We start from the raw sequence: 25,778 nt of genomic DNA on the forward strand, positions 1-25,778 counted from the left end.
CATACATACATCTAATAGCTAAAGCGTTCAGCTACCCATCTGAACCCCATCTTATCGGACGGAGACACCTCCTCCCAAACCTAGCCTCCGCAGGCACTTGGAGGCACTTTACACATACCTATAGCCCCCCTAACCAAAACTTCTGGATCCGCCCCTGAGAGCAGCTCTCGAATATGGGCTTATTCGATGTGTAAATTAAACACTTTGAAAAACAGAAACAGGGTAATAAATACAATGTATACATACAGTGTTCGAATGGTTAATAACACAATTAAGACACAAGCATATATTTATAAACGTGTTAAGATGATGTAGGGTTTATGATAGGTCTACTGAACTACGAATACGTGAGATAGGTAACACATGGAAAGCGCCACACCAATATTTTTTTTTAATAAGCGACGCTCTCGAACAAGCGACGCACTGAAGCCTCCAAAAATTGTATAAATGGCGTGGCACTTAATATTCGAGGATTCAAGCTAGGCCTAGACTAAGTGCTCATGGCCACTAATAACTTTACACTTCAACGTATTTAAATAGCAAGACCAGTGTTAATATAATTATGTAAGCTAGTTGATGAGGGAGTAGTACTCCCACTCTTCCGGAGAAGTTTGCGATGTAATAAAATTTTAAAAATTAACGAGACATCAGAAATTGAATTTTGCGAAACTGAAGAACTAACAGGCTTTATTAAATCTCAAAATTTACAATTAATGGTAAATACACATTTACTTACTATTGAGAACGCTGCAAATTCGACGAAATTGATGTGGTTGTACCTAGCCTACAATACCGCCGATCTAACTGTAAAGCCTGTTACTCACTGCGTGCGACGGCGACGCAACGGCAACGCGACGAAGAACGCACGCGAAGACGCGGACCCAACGGATCGTTTTTTTAATGAGCATCCGTTCAGATTGCCACTGACAATCAGCAGACGGCGTTGCGTCGTCTATCGCTCGCCGGAAGCAAATATGGATTCGTCGTGCTACGGTAGTACGACCGTCCTGTACGCCGCAGTGAGTGTCCGGCTTTAGCGTTGCAGTTGCGTTCAAGCCAAGTAAGTGAAGCGATGCTAAACAAAGCCAAGCTCCTAGGAATCGACCGTGAATCTAAACAGATTAGAACAAGAAAACGTGGAAGCATAAGGCTAAGAAAAATTAGGTTTAAACCACTTTTGCTATATATCCTTTTCGGAAACGCTCAATCTCTAAACAATAAACTTGATGAACTTGCAGTTTCTGTTCAACACTTGAATGAGTATAGAGACAGTTGTTTGCTAGGTTTTTCAGAAACATGGTTTAGTGAACTGAACACTCCTTCGGATGTGGCTTTACACGGCTTTCACTGTGAACGACTTGATAGAATTACACGTACAGGAAAACCGAAAGGCGGAGGAGTCTGCATATATGTTAATGAACGATGGTGCCGCAATGTATCGATGAAAGTCAAGTTCTGCTCGGAAAATCTAGAACTTATTAGCGTAGCCCTTCGACCCTTCTATCAAGGGAATTTAGTCAGATAATAATCACCATGGTATATGTTAACGCTGGAGCTGATGTTAAGATAGCCACTGCTAAGATAGTCAAGATTTATCATCACCTTCAAAATATATCTCCTAATGCGGCGTCAATAATTCTTGGTGACTTTTAACAAATGTAAGTTAAATCACGTCCTACCAAATTTATATCAACATGTTAATATTCCAACTAGGAAGGAAAAAACAATCGACCTCTGCTACTGTAAATTTAAGACGCGTACAAAGCCGAGAAGAAACCAGGTATTGGATCATCTGACCACAATAATGGTGCAACTTTTGCCTAAGTACATTCAGATGTCTAAGCGCGAAAAACCTGTGGTTAAATCTGTCAACAAATGGAGTAAGGAAGCTGAGGAAAAACTGAGGCACTGCTTTGATAATACAAATTGGGATATTTTTCTAGATAACGCGACTTCAAAAGATACCGCGACGGAATGCGTAACAGAGTACATTAAGTTTTGTGAGAGCAGCATTATACCAGAAGTGAAATTAAAAGTGTATGCAAATAACAAACTGTGGATAACAAAGGAATTGCGTGATCTCATAATTAGTAAACAGGAAGCCTTTAAAAATAATGACTCTAAGCGTCTTAATGAAATTAATTTTTTTTTCTCTCTTTCGTAGGGCAACCCACTTTTATTCATTCTTCTTTTTCAATGTCATTTTCATTTATTTGTACATAGTTTTTTTTTTTTTAATAATCATGTATAAAAATAAAAGTATAGGTGAAACCGTGTTTGATATATCAAGAAATAAAATTATATAAAATCTCATTGTTATGTTGTTATTTTTTTATTTTTTTACTGAAATTAAATTGTCTATAATGAAGAAAACAAAGGAATTAAAAGCAAAATATGGGCAGAAAATAGAAGAGAGTTTAAAACAAAATGCTAAATCAACATGGAAAGGCTTAAACTCAATAACAGGAATCGGAAAGAAAGCAACTAATTTAGACTTGAACCTGGATTTAAATGATATGAACACATTTTTTATTCGTTTTAATTCAAATTGTTTATTGATGACAAGGATAATATTATACAAGATATTAAACACAAATTAGACACCTTCAATTTAGAATTAGATGTTAATGCAGTCAGAAATTGTCTTTGAGTGTGAAACCTGGTAAAGCTGCAGGACCAGATGGAATATCTGCGAAGCTTATCAAAATGTGTTCAAGTGAATTAGGTAATTGTCTTTCATAAATTATTTAACTGGTCACTTTGTTCACATACTATTCCTGTGCTATGGAAGACGTCTTCCATAACACCTCTTCCAAAGAAACTTAAACCAAGTATTACCAAAATCTATAGGCCTATGCTTTGACATCGATCATTATGATCACTATCGATCATTATTGTTAAACATATTTTGTTAAATGAATGTAACGCACTACTTGATGCGTGTCACTTTGCGTATAGAAGTAATAAAGGGGTTAGTGATGCAGTTTTAACTCTTCTTCACAATATTCACTCTAATCTTGAAAACCACACACCTATGTTCGCTCTATGTTCTTTTACTTTTCTTCTGCTTTCAGCACTATCCAACCACACATTCTGCTTCAGAAACTTCGTGGCATGAATATAAATTCACACATAATTTTGTGGTGATTTTTTATCCAACAGGTACAGGTGGTTAGGATATGTAAACACTCTTCTAATACTCTTTTCAGTAACTTTGGCATTCCTCAAAGCTGCGTCCTCTCCCCTGTTCTCTTCTCTCTGTACACAAATGATTTTAAAACTATAGCAAATAATGTTAGTCTAATTAAATATGCCGATACCGTTATTACAGGTCTAATACATAATAACAACTAAAATGAATATAGAGATACACTTAAAATGTTTGAATGATGGTGTAAAGAACATTTTCTTATCTTAAATGCGGATAAGACCAAAGAAATGATCTTTGATTTTAGGAAGAAAAAAAGTAATACAGATAATATTGTATTAAATGACAAAGAAATATAAACTGTAAAAGATCATAAATATCTCGGAACAATCGTAGACTGTGAATTAAAAGATTGTTAAAAATTCTAACCAACGACTGTACATTCTCAGGAAACTGAACTCTTTCGACGTTACTAAGGATATACTTTATTTATTCTACCAAAGTACTATTCTAAGTGTTCTGTCATTTAATTGTGTGGTCTGGTACAATAGAGTGTAATTAATAAAAATAAACTTGAACGAATAATGACAATAGCATGTAAAGTAATAGGTAGAAATGTAAGAGACTTTAATGAAGTAAGCAGACGTGATGTGTTTAGCCAAATTAAGAAAATAATGGAAGATATATCTCACTTATTAAATGACAAATATGTACTTAATAAATCAGGTAGACTTCGTCCTTTAGAATGTAAAACAACTCAATGTAGAAAATCATTTGTCCACAATTCAATTCATTTATCTAACTCATCATTTCAAAGATAAATTAAGTTTTTATTTCGGTTTGGATATTCCATGTATTTTAGCAGTATCAGTTTTAATATATTTGTAACATTGTGTAATTAAGAATCAAGGAAACCTAATTTCATGTTCGCCTATGTTTGTGGTCATGGCAATAAAGAATTATCTTATCTTATCTTACTTTTCCCTTTTCCTTCGTTCTAATCTCACAAGTTTCTAGATATCCGCAATCACATTATCCACTCCTTTAATATGTTTTATTTCTAGGTATACCTTTTCAGAATCAGACTCCACATGAGTAACCTTGGTTTTCGTTTTTTTAAGGGGGTTACGACGAACCGCCCAAAAACTGGAGAAGGTCTGGATAAAAAAAAAATATTCGCAGCTTTATTTACAATGTTCTCCACGGTATCGGAGATCATACAAGCCAAAGGTCTACTTTCAACTGAAACGAACCTCCCACAAATTAGGTCACACTACGCGCCTGATTACCATTATATTAAAATAGGAGCTCAAATGGAATTCCATAAATAAACTTTTACATCAGTCCCCACCTTTACAACACCCCAGTGACGTACAGAGGCTGGGGTAACCGGGCAAGTGCCCCTGGGCCCGGGCCGAGCCGGCACCAAAGATAAATACGTAAAAATATAATAGAATAAATAAATAAAAATTATTAAACGTGCATACATTCAGACAGTATCATTCATGTGTTTTTCCCATGAGAATTGTGAATAAAGCTGACGGGTTATGGATGAAAGCTGGTTATCAATCGTTTCTAATTCTTTTTTTAATGAATATTTTCATGACTTCTACTACTGTGTTTATGTTTACAATGTATCAAATATTAAATTCTTTGCGTAAATAATTAATAATTATAAAAGTCTTGGACCCTGGACATCGTCATACATGCACATTAGAAAATACGAATATACCTGGTAGAGATTCAATTGTCAAATAAATACTCTATTGATATATTAAACCAGTGGATTTAAGGGGAGGCCCGGCCCCCAACGCTTAATTTTTCAAAATATATCAAAAATTTAGAGGAAAAAAAAAGAAAATTCTAAGTTTAAGAGTGCCATAATCATGTATTTTCTTAAATCAGCCACAACCATGGTGGGGCTGAGGTAGATGGACCGGCCATCTCTGAAAGTCCTTCTCTGGGCCCCTCTATTTCAAATTCCTGGACCTGCCACTGTAAACTTTGATATTTGTGTTATGCATCATTTGAGCACTTTGAATAAAAAAGAATAGCTTTTACATTTCATGTTTCTATAAGCCTACATCAATTTTCATGACCTGGTGAAGGCACTCTGTAATAGATTAAATTTGTCCTCTAATCCGTAAAAAGGCGTAGATTCCAAAAGGGGGCTTGGGGGCACTGGATGCCCTCTATCTTGCTTGGCCCCCAGACCCCCAACCAATAGGCCCGAGCAACGAAGGTGTCCCGGTGCTCGCGGCCTCTCTCGGCGGCCCTGCAAAAACCTACACCCTGTAATGAGAAAAATGCTCGTTGCCCGTTGACATTTTTCTAATACGTTTTAAGTCTCATGAAAGAGTAATACCAAGGTAATACATACATATATAAGTTTTTTTTTTCAACGGATGAAAAATATGGTTGTTAAGAGACCAGGTGGGTTAATTATTAAAATGACATTTACCGATGAGAGAACAGAATGTTTTAGCAGGGTTGAAACCGGGGAACAGTAAAATGTCACTGTTTCCTGGTTGAAACGTAGTCCATGTTCAGCGATTTATTGGCATAATCATTTAGCACTTGAAGTCTGGTTTACTTTACATTTACTTTACATTTATGTCGCCATAATAACATAATTAATCATAAACATAATAAATTTGCCAATGAAAAAAGTAAAGCATAAGAATGGAAAATATGAAAATTAAAGTCAAACAAATGTGTTAAGAACAAAATAATAGTTATTGAAATTATGGTTTGGATCAGGTCTAGAAGCGCCAACTTGTCTCAACTTGACCCATTTAAAAAGAAAAAAAAACAAATAAAAAAAGAAATATAGAAAAAATATGAATAAATTAATCAATTAGATATACACTATAATACACATGAACAAATCAAGGCCTATAATAGCACAAACCATAATAATACGTGGTCACTGGTCAGAATAATTTAAAAGATAAATTTTTTCATACGATTTCTAAAAGTTTATTTCTATAATGTATTAGTTGATCATCCATTTCATTCCATAATTTAGGGGCAGTTACAGTAATAAAAGATTTGTTTTAGTTAGTCTTGAAAAGTCTTTTATAAGGTTTTCGTTCTAGGTGAATTCGTGATATTTGGTAATATATTAGAAATTGATGAAGGTAATAGTCCGTTGACATACTTAAACATAAAAAAAGAAATTTGGATTTTGTGAAGATCATAAATATTAAGAATATTTAATTTCTAAAAGGGGGATAAGGATGTAATACGAATAACACGTGTATGTAACTTACGTAAGTGCTCATGGCCACTAATAACTTTACACTTCAACGTATTTAAATAGCAAGACCAGTGTTAATATAATTATGTAAGCTAGTTGATGGGGGAGTAGTACTCTCACTCTTCCGGAGAAGTTTGCGATTTAATGAAATTTTAAACATTAACGAGACACCAGAAATTGAATTTTGCGCAACTGAAGAACTAACAGGCTTTGTAAATCTCAAGGTTTACAATTAATGGCATATACACATCTCTTTTGATGTAATCTAACCTTAATGAAGTTTTATAGAAACATGTGAATTTGTTGTCTTGCTGCAATTTTGCTTGTATTTGACGAATTTGATGTGGTTGTACCTGGCCTACAATACCGCCGATCTAACTGTAAAGCCGTTTACTCACTGCGTGCGACGGCGACGCGACGGCAACGCGACGAAGAATGCAAGCGAAGACGCGGACCCAACGGATCGTCTTTTTATTGAGGATCCGTTCAGATTGCCACTGACAATCAGCAGACGGCGTTGCGTCGTCTATCGCTCGCCGGAAGCAAATGTGGATTCGTCGTGCGACGCAGTGAGTGTCCGGCTTTAGCGTTGCGTTTGCGTTCAAGCCAAGTAAGTGAAGCGACACTAAACAAAGCCAAGCTCCCAGGAATCGACCGTGAAACTAAACAGATTAGAACAAGAATATGTGGAAGCAGAGGCGGGGTACGTATAAGGCTAAGAAAAAAATAAGTTTAAACCACCTTTGCTATATATCCTTTTCGGAAACGCTCAATCTCTAAACAATAAACTTTATGAACATTCTGTTCAACACTTGAATGAGTATAGAGACAGTTGTTTGCTAGGTTTTTTAGAAACATGGTTTAGTGAACTGAACACCCCTTCGGATGTGGCTTTAGACGGCTTTCACTGTGAACGACTTGATAGAATTACACGTACAGGAAAACCGAAAGGCGGAGGAGTCTGCATATATGTTAATGAACGATGGTGCCGCAATGTATCGGTGAAAGTCAAGTTCTGCTCAGAAAATCTATAACTTATTAGCGTAGCCATTCGATCCTTCTATCAAGGAACCTTTCAATAAATAGATCGAAGGAAGTGCAAGGATTACAGTTATACATTGTCAGACCAGTCTTCATTTGTTAATTCATGACATAAAGCATTAATATCGTTTATAAAATAAGAAAGTCTATCAGAATTTAAGTAACATTCTAATTTATAGTCAATTATTTGAAAGAAGGGAAGATGGTCTGATACATCAGTTATAAGTACACCAGATTTTGTCACGGTATTAATTTGATTTGTATAGAAATGGTATATTAGGGTTGCACTGCTGGTTGTAATCCGAGTTGGTTTTAATATGGTAGGAAAAATGAATTGGAAATAATTATGTTAAACTAATTATTGTTTGGGTTGTGATTATTTAATTTCATTATATCTTCATTAAAATCGCCCATTATGTTACAATCTTTGTTTAAATAATTTAATATAATTAACAGTTCATCCATTGTTATTAAAAATAATCCTATATCTGAATCTGGTGGTTTAAATATAATGCCAATTATTTTATTTTATTTATTTATTTTTTTATTTTTTATTTTTGTTGTTTATGAGAAAAAATTTCGATAAAATGGGAATTATCGCATATTTTTAGGCCATGTTAAATCGTCTCGTAGTTTTATATATAGATTGTTTCGAACAAATAGCCCAACACCACCACCTTCTCTGTTATCATGTCCACTGTTATCATAATAGAAGTTAAAGTTATCAAGGGATGGTTTGCTCTCACTAAGCCATGTTTCAGACAAGCAAATAACTGAAAATGAAAAAAATTAAAAATGTATTAAATGTTCGAGTTTGTCTGTTTTGTTGGTGACACTTCTAATATTTATATGTAAGAGATATAAGCTAATATTGATATTTAAATTTTAACTTTAGAATTAATATCAATAATATCAACATAGCTACACTCATTAAGAGTGTTAGCTCTGCAAGTTAAGTGATTAGCTAGTAGATCATCATGTTCATCAAAGTTATCATCATCATAAATAAGTGGATAAAAAACAAGTTCAGGCATGTTACTGTCATTTAGTGGGCCATCGTGGTGTTCATCAATGTCCATATCATATGGTACATTATTTAAAATATTTTGATCAGACATTATTAAAAATTAACAAGGTATAGTACTAACAAAAAAAGTTACACACATGCTATATAGGTACAGAACATAAAAATAAATAAATAAAAAAGTAGATATACTAGTATATATACTATAGATATACTGTATACACTATATATATGTATATATATACAGGGGTTTATTTATGAATTTGAGTAGCAGGAGAAATTTGAAAGTAACAGGAGAGTAAATCCAGGGTTTTAGAGTTTTTTAAGCCCATTTGATGGCATTTCTTTACATCACTGTATTTTTTTTAACAGTTTTCAGAATCAACTAGCTGTTAAAAAAATTGATATTTTTACATATTCCTCATAGATAAATTTTTGGTGAATGATTGTGCTTTTTTTTTTCTGCTTTGCTTTTTATGTTAAACCTTGTTTGTTTCTGTCCTAGTACTAGTTGGAGAGTCTTTGTACAGTGAATTTGTTTGCTTTTTGACAATCTGCCAGAATAGTGATAGGTTTTTTTTGTGTTGCTTGTTACAATCTGGAAAATAAATAAATGAAACGAAATGAAAAGAATACTGTACAACACCATACGGTATAAGGACTGTCTCTTATACACATCTAGATGTGTATAAGAGACAGGAAGCACAAAGTTTCACAAGAATATGTAATATATTTGTAGAAAGTCATAGACCCCAGCCCTAGCTGAGCTACTGTTTTGAATTTTAACCTAAATCTTTTGTCTAATTTTATCGTGTTGTAGGCCACCTGGTCATCACGCTGAAGTGGACGACGCATGTGGTTTTTGTTTCTTCAACCCTGTTGCTATCTGTCTCTTATACACATCTAGATGTGTATAAGAGACAGGTCGTATGACGCAGCCCAAACTGCACTGGACAAATGGGCTGGTACAAGTGTTTTCCATTCCAACAGATTGTACTTTAATTTACTCCACTCTACCACCATTTCCTGCTTCTTATCTTCATTCTACAAACAAGAATATACAATGTCATTTAAAAAGGTAAGTCAGTACATAGATTTATTAATTACAGTCAGCACATTATTTACTATAGATTAAAAAATAAATCATATATTTATACTGTACTCTAATTAGTAATATTACCTGAGGAAAGAGGAAGTCAGATATGCTTTTCATCGCAGCTACACCATAATCATTAAATGCAGCATTACCTCTTCCTGGAACAAGAGTAGGTTTGAATATCCCAAAATTTGATATTACTGGTAGGGCTGCACCCAAGCGGCTATCAATATTTGTGTTGAGCGCCTCAACATATTTGGCCAGGAGGTCTTTTAGCTGGTCCAACTGTTCCGCACTGCACTCAAGCTGGAGGATGGACAGACGTCCAGTTGGTTTTAAATCATCCATCAGAGTGGTCAGTGGCTCCTCAGATATTACAATTTGCCTCAGGCTGTCCTGAACATAATGTACAGTGGGTGAAATAAGCGAGAAATTAATATCACCCCTTTGAAACACTCTGCTTAATTCTGCCAATTTTGGCAAGACTGCATGAAGAATGTAGATGGTCCCAATGAATTTGATCTTCTTCATTTTCTTTAACAAGCCAAATGATGTTGGATCTGCTTGTAACTCTCTTAAGGTTTGGAGAAAAGCTAATATTTCCTCGTATACCGCTGTTACTGCATTATCAAATGACAGCCATCTTGTCTTGCATGCTTTCTTTAGCTTTTTGCATATGATGGTCTTATTGGACTCACTAAGGACAATGTTCTTGATGCTTTGTTGGCATTTTAGGTAAGCTGCCATCTTCTTAGGTGAGTATTCAAACAGTTTCCACAATTGGGTAACAATTAGTTGTACCTCATCAATATATTTTAGAGCCACATTTGAGTCTGTGCAAGCAAGAGCTTGCCTATGGCAGATGCAGTGAACAGTAATAATGGATGGATTTACTGCTTTTAATTTGGCAGCCAGTCCATTGTTTTTGCCAACCATAACAGCAGCACCATCAGTTACCAAGCCTTTTAGTTTACCAAGAGGCAACTGGAATTCTTCGATGTTCTTAATTAGAACATTGTATATCGTTTCAGCATTAGCTGATGTACAGTAGACTCCTTCAACAAATCATCAATAAATAAAAATTTGGTTTCAACTTGAGATGTTTCAAAATTGAAGTACTGGATAAATGTTATCATTTGTTCCATGACAGCTATATCTGTTAAGTCATCAATTAAAAGCCCAAAGAAGTTTGTATTTTTAACTTTTTCAATGATTTGGTTTTGAATAGTTTCGCCTAGAGTCACAATCATTTCACGGATTGATGTAGATGACCTGTGGTGGAAATACTTGATGTCATGAGCACCTAACTTCTCAACCAGTTGAAGTAGACACCCTGCTTTGGAATTCCCAATCCGTTCTTTAGCCAAGAAATAAAATGCTGTAAAAGCTTTATGCAAGACTTCTACTTTGACCTGCAAAATAGATAAACATTTGAGCTGATTGATAAATGTTTAATTAATGCTTAAGTTAATCAAATTATGATATAATCTGAATTGGAATGATTGAATGGTTTGTATTAATTTTATGACATGAATAAATTCAAATCATAATCAAGCTTGGATTGTAAAAACAGTTAGAAGTGTCTAAATTATGGAATATTATATTTTAAAAATTTACCTTTCTAAATTTCTATATTAAATTACATTATTAATATTTATAGCTATAATTAGATATAAATATTTACTAATATTTTATTTGTAAATACCTGTTCCTTTTTATCCAATTCTTTCTGAAAAAATGACACCCGATTCAACAATTCAGTTTCAACAGAATCATTGTGCTTTTTACTGCAAGTATGATCTGAGCATGTGCTGTTTTTGAAACGGGTTGATGGAGTAGTGGAGAATGTTTCCCTCTTATTCTGCTCATTTCTGGCATGGTGTTTCTTGCATATCAAACAATACATTCCAACACCTTCTACATAAACTAACCACCATTGTTTTGTCTTTTCACAGTATCCATGATTTTTGTCAAATATCCACCGATGTTGAAACCTACGTGTTATGAAATAAATACAGACCAACCTACATAATATTATAGTATTATTTAATAATTCTTTAAAATATAGTATGCACATGATTGGAATACTTATATTACTGTATATTAGTGATATATTTTTATATCTTAATTGTTATATTTTGTTCAAACACATTGACAAAAAATACATCGTCTACCCTATAAAACTGAAATGTACCTGTCTTTTCTTTTGCTTTGAGACTCTTGGTCTTTTTTAGACAAAGCTGTACAGCCTGCCTTTGTGCACACCAGGTATTGGTGTATTTTCATGCCAGGAAATATTTCCTGTATGGCACTGTGCTCATTGGGATCAGACCTTGAAGAACTCGCGTCTTCGTATTCTTCTTCACTCGCATTGGAATCGGTTTCAGGCATCTCCGTGTCTGATTCATCAACGATGGGATTAGAAATTTCATTTTCGGTATCTAAATTTTGAAAACATAACTAAATATAATTAAAAGCTGGAGAAAATCTCGAATCCCAACTCTAGGGCCGCCTAGCCTAGGTCTAGTCTCAGAATTTCGAGTTTTCTAAGAAATACGAAAATTGTTTGGGAAAGTGAAGGCTAGGGCTACGAAACATTAAAAAAAAGAAAGAAAATAAATAAATGATACTGTACCTTGTTTTGCACGCTTGGCTGCTGAACTAGGCCTAGGTTGGAAAAACCTCAAAATGGAAGAAGGTGGTGGGCGATCTGCCATGATGAATTAATAATAAATATTCGCGCGAGTATTACGCGATCGCGACTCAAAACAAACTCATTCGCACTACCCTGAAAACATCTAAGGAGAGCAAAAATAGTTCTAAAATTTACGCAGATATAAAGAAAAACAATGGATATCACACTGGAAAAAATACTGATTTTTTATAGGTGCAAGAAAATCACGTCTCATGTAATGTGAATTTAGACGATTTTGGCTTGTTTTGCGTCCGTTTTAATCATGGTACCATCTATGATACTCTGAAATTAAGTTCGTTCAGCTTGCCGCCTCCTCCGAGGGTAAACGAATTTGAGTCAGTGTTGTTTTCTTTTTTTTTTATTATTATTAATCATTTCCGAAATATTTATTTCATCACAAAGAGGGCTAGTAAAAGAATCAAACATTCTGATGATACTGTGATGTTAAAAACGGTTGAGCATTTAATAATTATCGTGTTTAACATAGAAAAATAAAAGGAAAATAAAAGGTTCGTAGTAAGTCATCACAAATTAATTTTCAAATTCTCCGTGGTGAGAAAAACCGGAAGCCCAATGTTTGGAAGGAAAGTTTGGGCGATGTATTGTATGTCGTCATCACCAGAGCACGTTGTGGAGGCAGGAAAAATTGCTCTTATCTTATTGGCTAACATGTGATTTGGAGGCGTGGCTTCACCCCGACGCGACTGCCGAACCTTGAACTTTAACATTATTTACGCCGCGAGTTCACGAAACATGGAGTCCGAAAGTTGGTAGAAATTTTAACGGACTTTCAACAGAAAAGAACATTGAAATGAGTGCATACTATTGTCTTATATTTTCAAATTAACTTCGTGTAGGTAAAAGAGGTTCTTTATAGGCCTGCTGCGCTATTATTTTTGGTGGTTTTTGTATTAATTTTTGTACACCATGATTTGAAGTAGCCGGCGAAAACATCGTAGTAGCCGATCGAATGCGCCGGCCGCCGGCTTCTAAATAAACCCCTGATGTAATATGCAGGTTGTCGGTTTTAAGTAAAGAAATAAATATACTCTCAATGGATTTTTTTTAACAATGATGATAAAAATGTCAATAATAGATATACAGTGGTTGGGGGATTGTTATTTACTTAGTTTAGTTTTTTGTTAATGTTTTAATGGAGAAAGGATTATAGAGACCTTGTTTATTTGCACTATATAGTTCTACATGTTAATATCACTATATGCAAATAAAAAAAAAAACATTTCAGTAGTAAGTTTTGCTTAGGAGAAAAAAATCCTTAAAAATTGAAGTCAACAGATTTATTATGAATTACATGTGGGTGCACTAAAGCATGGTAGTTATCTATTCTTTAATCTTTGTTTTCTTCTTTTTTTAAGAATTACAATGAAAAAGACAGTTGAGATGCATTTATGCCACTAAATCCACCCAGTAGCCCTCAGCAAGGCAGAAGCCCTATTGGGTCATACATACACTTAGCAGTGGAGCCATGAACACACCCGCTAAGTTCATAGTAATCCACAAATTGCACTACTTCATTACTGCTAATCTTAATAGTGATATACCTGTACTTATAAGGTGCATAATACAAAATCGTTTCTATATGTAAAGAAACCACAGCCCATGTGCACACAAAAATAGAAAGAATTTTAAACAAAAAGCAAAAGAAAAGGAATCAAGTTCAGAATTAAAATAAAGAAAAAAGATGGGATTTGAGCCAAGACTTGAAGACAGTCAAGCAGTCTCAGGTACAGTACAGCTTTGGAGCAGCAACCAGACAGAACGATCGCCACAAGTTGTGTGGTGACCAATGGGACAGTTATGAATGGTAGATGAAGATGAAGTAGACCTAAGTCTGTGGGTGCAAACAGCAGAACGAAGTGAAATAATATTGGAGATGTAGTGGGGGAATGATTTATGGAGTGACTTACAGTTTATACAAATAACAAGATCTTGAAGTTAATTCTGAGACAAATGGGTAACCAATGGAGACGATGTACAATTGGGGATGTGCTGTATGCCCACACTTAGGAGTGAAAGCAATGAGTCTGGCTGCTACATTTTACTCAACTCTCCTCAGCAGTTTCTAGGACAAGCCGTAAAGAACACCATTGCAATATAAAGTCAATCGAGATTTAACTATAACATGGACAAGTTTGGAAGTAGCACCTTCATTGAGCAAATGTCTGTTTAATTACCTTTCTGATGTTGTGGAGGTGGTACCTAACAGCTTTGCAAGTATTAAATATGTTTTTCTACACAGATCCTATTGATGATAGGTCAAGAGTCACACAATATTTTGTACTTCTTTAGATGGTGAGATCACAGTGAGATTGAAGTATTGCCAACTCTCAGTTGTTGAAGGACAGGTGTCTGGGTGAGCAGGAGCTGTGTACAAAAATTCGGTCTTACTTGAAACATAATTTATTATGGGCAAGCCATGACTGAACCTGATCAAAGCACACTTCCATATGGTTGACTGCTTTTACTGAAACAAATTTGAGGAAAAGGATATATACAATTGAGTATCATTGACTTGATAATTGGTTTCACACACAGCCATGCTGTGAACGAAACCCAGTACCCTTTTGATTTTAATTAAAACAATACAGAATACAGAAAATTTATTTGTCCACAAATTTTAATACAGTGGTCAAGTACTGTACGGGGGTCAATAATCATTGTACGAAATAACCATTCCCATCCTTTGTGTAGACCTACTTTTTAATTCAGAAACCTTTTAAAAAGCATTATAGGCCTATGTGTATCTTACTGTACTTTTGATGATTGATAATGTATCAACAGCCATAGACCATGGAGGTATAAAATAGCAAGCAGAGAAATATGAATAAAATATAAATAAAAAATATAAATATATAAATTGCATAGACAAGCTGTATGTACAGTACACCATAGAGTATTACTATAATTTTACAACTCAAAGAAGGTTTATCAATCAGAGCAATTACAGGGGCATTTGCTTTCTAGTGAACACCAAGAGTAACCCACCCACCCAGTCTGCAGACTTATTTCCAGTGGGTCCTTCACAGGTGGTGATTAGCTAGTACCAGTCAGGAGACTTTAATCTTTCCAAGATTATACTGCATTCTTAGCATGCACATGACCAAGGGCTTAGGCTCTTCCAAGACACATTCAATCCCAGCCTTTAACTGCATAACAAGGAGAGCAACAGATGGGATTAAACCGGGTACCAAAGGTTAATGGATCTCCTTGGTTCTCCATACATAGTGGTTATCACCAGATTAGCTGACAAAATACTCACATTGTACAAATTCTATGCAAAATTCTACCAAAAAATGATTAAATCCTATGATCTCAGCGAGTTAGTTGTCATCATCATTGTACAGTATTCAGTAATCTCATACAATAAATACAGTTGCCTGTTTTTAGAATGCACCTGAATTGTTGTTTAAAACCTTCTATGTATTGCAAAAATATGGTTAAATACAACATGTTTGTGGTAGTTGATATTGTATATACATTATCAGTCGTCAAATGTAGGATATAGGAAAGGAAATATAAATATAAAGTAGGAAATATCACCCTTTTACAGCCCACAGCAATAAGGAAACCTTTATTTATAATATGAATAAGCATATGAAAATACATCTGTTAATTTTGAAGTTCATTTTCTTAGAATTTTTTGAAAACTTGAATTTTTTTAATTTTTATTTTCAAAAGTGGTCTTGAATTAGAGGTCATTCTATCACTTGTTACTTCCATATATAAAGGTGGTCTCGATCTGGAATTAGAGGGGTCTCATAATTAGAGGGTGAGCTCAGCGGTAAAAGATAGATGGTTAGTTGGTACTTTGAAAAAGTGGTCTTGAATTAAAGGGTCTAGCAATTGAATTGAATGGCGGTAAAATTAATTGTGTTAACAAAAGTCGTTAACCATTGCAGATCAGTGGATGATTAGAGGGAGGAGGGGGGGGGGACAGCTGTGTTGGGCCCCTAAGTTTTTCCAGATTATAAAAATAATAGGGAAAAAAGAAAATTATAATAAAAAATGTATGTTTTAGAGTGTCACAAATGTTCTTATCTCAGTCCCAACCATGGTGGTGCTAGATGAGGCTCACCCTACATCAGTAAAAGGCCCCCCACTCTTTTTGAATTCTTGGATCAGCCAATGTAGATCTGTCCTGGAAATGACATCTTCCAACTTGGGACCCCTAGAGTAGTAATCTTAATAATAATAATAATAATAATGATAATAATAATAATAATAATATTAATAATAATGTTTTACTTGTCCTCATTCTTATTGGAAATTAGAAATTTGGGCTGGACCCCTGGAGACCCATGGCAGCTGTGTGCATCGCCACCCGACTCAACAAATTATAAGTGACACATGCTGATACAAACATTGTTCCTAACCCACCGAACTCTCAATATGAGGGTTAATCAAGATACCAAGTGATCAGACTCCAATATACCCAATGCTGGCTGGGTTTGAACTGAGGTCTTCAGCAAAAGCAGCAGGAACAATAACTCTGAGTCAACTGCTCTGCTCAGCCCATGGGTCTTTAGTTTGAATATCAATGGGATCAACAATACCTTGTTCTTATAAACTACTCATAATCTTTCACTAGTGGAGATGTTAGTATTCATTTTAATTTTGTGCAATACTGTACAGTACCTTTGGAAAAAAAAAATTGGAAAAACAAATGGGGTACAACATACATATTAAATAATGAGACTTGGTTTACTTAGAGAATCTTGCGTTTATTTTTGTCTGGTAAAGGGATATGTCAAGAAAAGTGATGGAATGATTTGGATTTGGATTTCTTCTATGTGATACAAACCAAGGATTATGTTTGCTGTTTGGCATATCCTTGTCTTTAGGCCTAAAACAATTAATAAAATAAAATAAAATACACACGCCTGCTAAAATACCCTACGCACCAAAATTTATCATTTACCCATCGCATATCACTTTTGAGTATGATGCCATAATTTATTCAACATTATATTATTGTTTCTATTAATTTTGTAGGAGCAAAATTTTAGGCAATTTGTTTCTTCTGCCTTTACCGCTCGGCCACTCGACTAGCCTCATGTGATAACTGTGTGGATCTATCAATGTTGAACCCTGGGATTGGAAGGTAAGGTTCCCTCCACCAAGCTATTCAACTGCACTCAACCATTATTTAATTAATAGTGGTAATGATAATAATTGTAGAGTTTGTTTTGGTGCCATTTGCTGTAAACAATTTCAAGTTGTTAAGATTTAATTTTTAGCATAGTAATTATTTAATTTGTATGTATATTTTGTGTATTCCTAATTCAGGAAAACAAATTTCATATGAAAATAAATGGAATCTGAAGCTTGAATCTTAGAGGTTGGAGTTTGAATCCCTGGCTGTGCATTTCTTTTGTGTCCTAGTCAGCCCTTTATCTGCATTTGCTTCTCTCCACCCAGCAGCAACACTTAATCACATGGACCCTGAGGGAAAAGCACTTCATATCTAAAAAATGGGTGAAATGAACAAATCTTGTTAACCCGTATATAAGGCTGTGTTTCCACAGCACTAATTACAATTTCTGCCATAATTTTCTCTGATAGATTATCTCAAAATTCCCTCCAAATATTTTATTCCATCATGCAACATTATGGACAACAGTGCAATGTGTTCAACATCGTAACATTCATTCTGTTGACCAGCAGGTTACCTTTTTTTGTGTGAGGCCAAGGATGAAATCGTTCAGTACTATCCTATTTCATTCTGGGAAATATACTGTCACAATGATATTTTATTGTACTTCTATATAGAAATTCAAGATTTCAAGATTTCATTTATTGTCCAAAAATGGAAATACTAGGCAGCAAACATTTCATTGCAAGGTTATAAAATTATAAAACATATAAAAAGACATGAATAATAACATACTGTATGATTAGAACCCGTAATTAGAAACAATATATAAGACAAGTAAATTAGAATTAATTAATAGAGTATAGTGAGTTGTATTGCTGTACAAATGTACAAATGGAGAAAAAAAGGAAAAGGAATGTTAGATTTGTTTGGTGTGCTTTACAGTACAATAAACGATACAGTAGGTAGGGATAGACCTTAGACCTAAGCCCAGCTAGGCACCGTCGACGTCGTGCTCAGCCATTTTAGGTTTCCGTTATATTACTTAATAAGCACGACATATTTTACTCATATTAATTATAAAGTGTTTGATCTTAAGCATAGGCCACTAATGAATAGTTCCCGTAAAAACTGACTCTCAAAAAATAATTCTTTGCATGACCGTTTGACATCAGTGAAAGGTTACTTTATTTTTGCATTCTGAAATTTTTCCGATAAATTATCTGATTTCTCATACGAAAGCTTATCGGAAACATTGGGCCCTTTTTCTGCAGCGAAATATATATATATGGTCATGAGATGACAATTTTTGTCAAATAAAATTTGATAGTCTGCACATGGCATTGACAAACAATTGAGAGTGTGTTGTTTTATTTGTTGTGGGTTTGTTTACTTTGTTAGATACAAGAAAATAATAATAATAATTATAATAATAATAAGCCAAATTTGTTAAAGTAATGATGTAGAAAAAATATATATTTTATTTAATTGTTGTGATGATTTATTTTTTCATGTATGTATGCTTGATTGACTGATTGATTAAATGACTAGTTGATTAATTGGATGACTGATTATTGACCAATAAGACAAACACATTATTTTAACAAATTTATATATTTTACTTTTAATTATATACCACAAGTTTGATTTTTATATCATTTATTTTAATAATTGTGGACAATCATACAGGTTTTTATATGGGATAAGAAATTGCTGTGTTTAGTTTTCAATTACAACATTTCACTAAGGCCTATGTGCCTATATTTTAGGCTTAATTTGCCAGACATTACCTGCTCCATTTGGTTGGTTAAAACATGTCTACAAATATCTGTCTATTTGTATAATTTAGTTTATTTTACTGCTTCTTGCTGTTTACAAGCTTAGAGGTATGATTGATCATTTTACTGGGTGCCAAAAAATAGACCTTGAAAGCTTAAAAGCCTGGAAACTGGTAAAACCAGAAAGTGATATTAAGTACATGAACAAATGTAGAACTTATGATATGTTCCCAAAGTCATACGTTGTTATGTTATGTAGTAGTAGAGTAGTCTAGGGATCCCAAGCAGCAGGCCACTGTCAATATCATTGGCTAGAGTAAAATTATGCTACAAAGTGCTGCGCACCTCAATAGTGGATATATACATGACTTTGGTGGATTGAACAAACATATTGGTACTTAGATACACAAACGTATATGTGGCTAAAAATGTATTTAACACGTTGGATGCCACACCGCTTTACCCAATTGGCTTTTTAGGTGAGTTGAGAACATTTTTAAAATAGCCACCTAGATGCTCGGAAATGGCACTCTGAGACTTTCTTGCAGTATTTTTTTTTTTTTTAGAAATGTGATGAAATTTACATTGATGATTTCGATTTTATGTACCAGTGTTTCCTCCTTCTCCCCTCCCCCTTGCTTCCTCAAAAAAAGGAGAAAAAAAAATAAACCCAATGTCATGTTTATGGGGTAGGCTTTACCCAAGAAATAATTACGGTAGTAATGTATTGTAATATGCTGAGCGGAAGTTTTATGTAAGTATACTCAAGGCTTAACGATGATAAATGATGTCAAGTTACAATTACATATTATCATTATTATTATTTGTTATAGGTGTTCTCTTTGTTTAGGTTTATGTTACTTTTAATGGGAAAAGCATAGAGACCTTGTTTATTGCACTATGACTACCTGTTCTAATATTATGTGCAAATGCGAAAAAAAAAAGAAAAAAGAAAAAAAAAAGCTGGTCATGTATTCTTTTATCTTTGTTTATTTTTCTTTTTAGAATTACTCGGAAGGAGACAGTTCAGACAGATTTTATGCCACCAAATCCTCCTAGTAGCCCTCAGCAAGTCAGAAGCCCTAAGGGTCAGACATAGGCTTAGCAGTGGAGCCATGGACACACCTGGTAAGTTGAGAATAATTCACAAATTGCACTACTTCTAGAGCCCACTGTGGTTGTAATGTGGCCTTCTACCACTGACAAACTTGGTTGACCTAATCGTACTAGCAGCCCTACAGTAGCTAAGAAGTGTTTTAAAGAGGTTTCACACACAGCACATGCTGTAGATGAAATCAAGTACCCTTTGGATTCTAATCATAGGCAGTGGCATATCTAGGGCTGTGCAGGGAGGGGTGTTCCCCCATTTGAAAATTTTTGGAGTGAAAAAGTAGCGCTCAAGGTATATTAAAATGGCCTCATATCACGTAATTATAGTAAACCTGCACATCCTCACTTGATGATCAAGCACTTCACCTTCACCCCTCGCAATCAACAACCCCTCCCCACCCCATTTCAAGACTTCTAGATACTGTACGCTACTGATCATAGGAGAAATTAACCGATTTTAAATACAATATACTTTAACATTTCAAATTCATTAAATTAATGACTGAGATGTATACTTACATGTTTATTTATATTATTCCTTAATTCCTAGTATTCCTTCCAGCAAAATATATACGGCCATCAGTTTCGGAAGTTTTCTTCGAAAAGCAGAGAACTTCTTTTGCATGCGAAAAAGCACTGTGAAATTGAGTAGAAGTAATGACGGTTTGAGATGGAACAAGTGAAGTCCACAAAGATGAGCAGAGTGCCCAGCCCACATGTGACAGCATGAATGATGAGTCTGCGCCCTCTATGATAGTGTCAGGAATGCAGTTGAAACATTGAAGATAGTAACAGTAAAGAGGTAATAGAGCATTTTTTTTCTTTTTTTTTTCCTATAGCTTGTTGTATTTTGTTTTGACACAATTGTTGAATCAACATAAATTGAAAGAACATCACAAAAAAAAAAAGAGAAAAAAAAAAATCAGTCAAAATAATTTAAAAAAAAACCATAAAAAATGTCTTTGATGGCATAGTAACTACTGTTACATGCTTAAAATCTCAATTCTAAACTATGATTGCAGTATATAAACATTAAAGATGACAATCAAATGACAAAATGAAACATATTTTAAGCAACAAGGCTCTGACAGTTGCCGCCGGCCAATTTTGTCAATACAGTACAATATTGCTCACCTCATCCCCAACTTGTACTCAAGGGCTGAAAACTATTGTCTGTCTTGTAGCATTTGGCATCATCATATGGTTTATGAGTACTTTAAATTATGTTATACTTTTTTATATTTTGGTATCATTTGCTATATCATCACTGATTTTAAGCTATACCAGGTTTTTATTGATTCCTGCGCGCCATGTCATCTTTAGCAACTTCCTGGCACCTCTACCTTTTTGGCCACACAGCCATTCCGCTTCACATGCCCAAACCATCACAGTCTCTGTCTTCTCATTTTTTCAAGCAGGTCCCCAACAGGCACTAATCTAGAATCACTTGTTATCTGTAGTGAGGGGTATACCTGGCGTCATAGCTCAGTTTTTAGTAGTAAATCTTATAATAATATTATAATTTAAATTATTTGACCTCATTCTAATTAAAAATTGGAAATTTGGGCTGGGGACCCACGGCTGCAGTGCTTCGTCATCCAACTTAACTACAACATACAGTATAACAGACACGTACGGATATAAACATTGTCTTTAACCTTCCAAACGCTTAATATAAGATGATCAAACAATTTCATCTGGTTTTGAATCGTATAATGTGAATTATAGATTAAGAATTAATACAATAGACATTAAAACAAAGTACATTTCATGTAATTTGTATAATTACAAAAACAAGTCTTCAAGATATTTCGCCAAATACACAACAAATCGTTCATTATCCTAGAGTTTTGATAAATACAATGTTTCAACAGTTATGCAACATTGGTTCAAGGCGCCCGGAGCGTAGTGGTCCGGCAGCAAGTGTACCTCACCGACTTCAGGAAAAACAATAAAGATAGACAGGAGACTGCAATACTAAATTTACTCTTTGGCCACTTTAATTAGAATTTAATAAACAATCACAACTCACCCTCCATTAGCTGTGTATAATTCGAACAAAACATACATTGCAGAGTAGGGTACGTAAACAATCCAAGCTAGGTATCAGATTCACTCACGACAAGCAGGAACAGGAATCAGAATTGGAATAAGATATCGACCCGTTCCCCACTATTTAAGCTACATTTACACAGACACGATTACGACACTACGACACATATTGCGCCCAGTGTTGAAGAATACAAACTACGCGATGATATGTCGTTATCGTGTCTAATATACATCTAGCTTAAGAAGGATCTAATTGTCCAATCCAGTGGTGGATATTCTAGTTAGCGTTGTCACCCCCTCTTTGCTGTTCTATATTAACAGGGTATTTTCATTTCAATATAATAATAATAGTAAATCAAATTTGCAGTGATGTATTAAATATACAAATATTGACTGCTCCTGTGGGGAATGTTAAAATCTATTTCTCTGAGGTGATGTGAAGGCCGTAGTCTTCGGCCCAAGTGAAGATAGATTACAGTCTCCACATCACCGACGGGCAATAGATTTCACTGTTCCTCGAATTTAGAGCAGTCAATATTTGTTTTATATACTTCATACATAGATTCTACGATGCCTAAAAATGTACTTACTTCCTAGGCTGTTTATAGAGGCCTATTAGAGTTATTAGAGGCCTAAATGGTCTGATCTATATACTACTACTCGACTAGAGGCCTACTGTAGGCTTACTAGGTGATCAAAAAGTGTGTCTGGCGGTGTAAGGTAAAAATTGCCTTGTAAAAATGACCCCCAATAATATAATTCTGTATTAAAACTGATTTTAAAAAAATCATTATATGCATTTTTTTTTAAACTGAAATAATTTAGTTTTTAAAAAGAATCTAACATCAAATAAATAGCAATTTATATTTTAATTTTTGCAGGAATTACATATTCAAAGATAAAAAAAATAAGCCATGAATAACACTTTTTATTTTTTTTTTCCATTTAAATTTTTTAAAATAGCAACAATTTAATCTATAAATCAACATAAATTATGCATTTATTAATACAAAATAATTTCTTTGTGGCCAATTTCAGGGAAGCGGAATCACAATTTTCCAGAAATTCAATCTGGGCATTGCTAAACCCCGTAAAAATGGGTTGATATGAACATCAAATTATTTTTTATAAAAAAAAAGAGAATAATAATAATAATCAGCTAAAAACTAAGTTATTTTAGTTTTGAAATATGCATGGTTTCTGTTGACTTTAATTAATTCAATTTTTGCTTCAGAGTATTTTACAGCATGCATTTAAAAATTTATTTTTTTATTGAATTTTATAATTGGGGGCCAGTTTTTATTTATTGATTCAATACTTGCTGTTTTACAGTATCTAAATATATGAAGATTTAAAAAAAAAAGTCATTTAGCTATTAATGAATTTCTTCACTGGGGCCTTTTTTACCTGCTTGTCATTAGGGCCATTTTTACCAGGGCCATTTTTTCCTACATCCGTGTCTAGCTCTTCTTTGCTTATTTCCTCAATTTCAACAGCACCCATCGTCTTGCAATATTTGTCGAATATCGATAAGGTGATATTTAATTTGTCTTTTGGTTCTTTTTCTATCGGCTTCATCAAGAACTAATGCTACAGTAGGCCTAGGCTAGTCCTCCTTCATCTCAAAACGAACAGCCTCCATATTTGTTTATCGTCAACTCTCTGATCTGTGACGCGGTTAGGGGCTAATCTCGTAAAGGTCGCAAATCCCCTTTACCGTCAGCAGCACGATGTAGTGGGCCTAGTGTTTGCACATCGCGACAGATCCAAAAAGTACTATTTTTTTTAAAGGGGAATAGTAGGCCTACTTTTTAAGGGGAATAGTGCTTTCTATTGCTCCACTTCTTAACATGATAGGTTTGCTATGCAATTTTTTATTGATTGATGAGACATACAGTATAACAATTCTGTTTAACATGTTTTAAATTTTATTTTGTAAGGTAATAGTTTGTTATTTTCACATTTAAATAAACTCTGTGTTTAAAATAAATAAGTAAATAAATAACATTTTGGTATTTTATTTTAACAATAGCAGTGGACAATCATTCTGGTTCATAAGGGAAAATTTGCTGCGTTTAGTTTCCTAGTTCTATGGTTCATGCCTATATTTTTGGCTAAACTGGCAAACATTACTCACCCCATTAGGTTGACAATGAAACATGTACAACTCTTGATATCCTAACAAAGCTCATTTAACCAGATCTCCTGCAATTGACTTCTTCCACCTTGGGACCCCTGAGTAGCCATGTTAGACTGAAGTAAATCAGTAAAAAAATCAAATTGCTCTACTTACCGTATACTTACTATACAAAATATAGTTTATTGAACACCAAGCTTTTGTTATGCAATGAACTTCTTCAGGATGCTATTTATATAATGAAAATATCTTAATCTTTTTCATAGCATTATAGTGGTTCCATCATTTCCAAGTTTAAGAATCGTAATGATTTCTATTCGTATGTTAATATGAAAGGAATGTTCTTCAATGGAGAATTTGGTTACTGGAAACCAAAAAGAACAGTTAGAGACAGGTATGTGTACAGACCCTTCTTATTAATTTGATAATTATGTATTTAAAAAAAAATTTTTTTTTACTTTTTCAAATACTCAAAAAAAAAAAAAAAAAGAAAAGAAAGGGGCTTTGATTTGAGCATGCAGTTTCGAAAATTTGCCATGCCTTCAATATAAAGTTAACAATATTTTAATGGTTAGAGGATTCCCAGATATACAGTATGCTCATTCTCTCGGAAAAAATGAGAGAAGAAAAAACAATCAACACAAAGACATGTTTATTGGGTAGGCCCACTAGAAACAATTATCGTAGTAATGCAATATGCAATATTGTAAGTTTTATGTAAATGTACTCTGGGAATTTTTTAACAGTGATGATAAATTATGTCAAGTTGCATATAATCTGTTATGTAATCCACTTAATTCAGGTTTTCTTTATCTTTAATGGAAAGGCATAGACTTTCTTATTTCCCACTAAGTGTCTACCTGTGTTGTTGTTATGTGAAATCCTAAAAACATAGCAGAGTTTCACTGAAAAATCCTCAAAAGTAGAAAGATTGATTATTATTTACATGTGGGTTCATCTATACTTGTATCTCTGTATTTTTTTCTTCTAAGAATTACTATGAAGAAGACTGTTGAGACAGATTTTATGCCAAAAAAATCCTCCTAGTAGCCCTCAGCCAGGCAGAAGCACTAGGGTTTCAGACACAGGCTTAGTAGTAGAGCCATGAACACAGCCGGTAAGTTGATAGTAATCCACAAATTGCACTACTTTTACAGACCACTGTGGTTGCAATGTGGCGTTCACACTACCACTGACTTGGTTGAGTTAATTACTCTCCAGCAGCACTTAGCTAAGAAGTGTTTTAAGGAGGTTTCACACACAGCCACATGCTGTAGATGAAACCCTTTTGATTTTAATCACAGGCAGTGGTGTATGTATCTAGG

The 25,778-nt window shown here is 34.2% G+C and overlaps 1 long non-coding RNA gene across 2 annotated transcripts; it reads left to right on the plus strand.

Moving 5' to 3' along the window:
• The first annotated feature begins 16,878 nt into the window (after positions 1-16,878).
• On the plus strand, positions 16,879-25,498 carry LOC117108508. Of its 2 annotated transcripts, XR_004445376.1 has the most exons (5): positions 16,879-17,385; positions 20,160-20,282; positions 20,815-21,066; positions 24,790-24,847; positions 25,446-25,498. It is a non-coding gene; the product is annotated as an uncharacterized LOC117108508 (long non-coding RNA). The 2 variants fall into 2 exon arrangements; XR_004445377.1 differs by lacking the exon at positions 24,790-24,847 and having other exon boundaries at positions 25,446-25,485.
• Positions 25,499-25,778: the final 280 nt, after the last annotated feature.

This window comes from Anneissia japonica, unplaced genomic scaffold (assembly GCF_011630105.1).
Source record: "Anneissia japonica isolate Jap-2015-1 unplaced genomic scaffold, ASM1163010v1 scaffold287819_len434453_cov191, whole genome shotgun sequence".
Taxonomy (NCBI): domain Eukaryota; kingdom Metazoa; phylum Echinodermata; class Crinoidea; order Comatulida; family Comatulidae; genus Anneissia; species Anneissia japonica.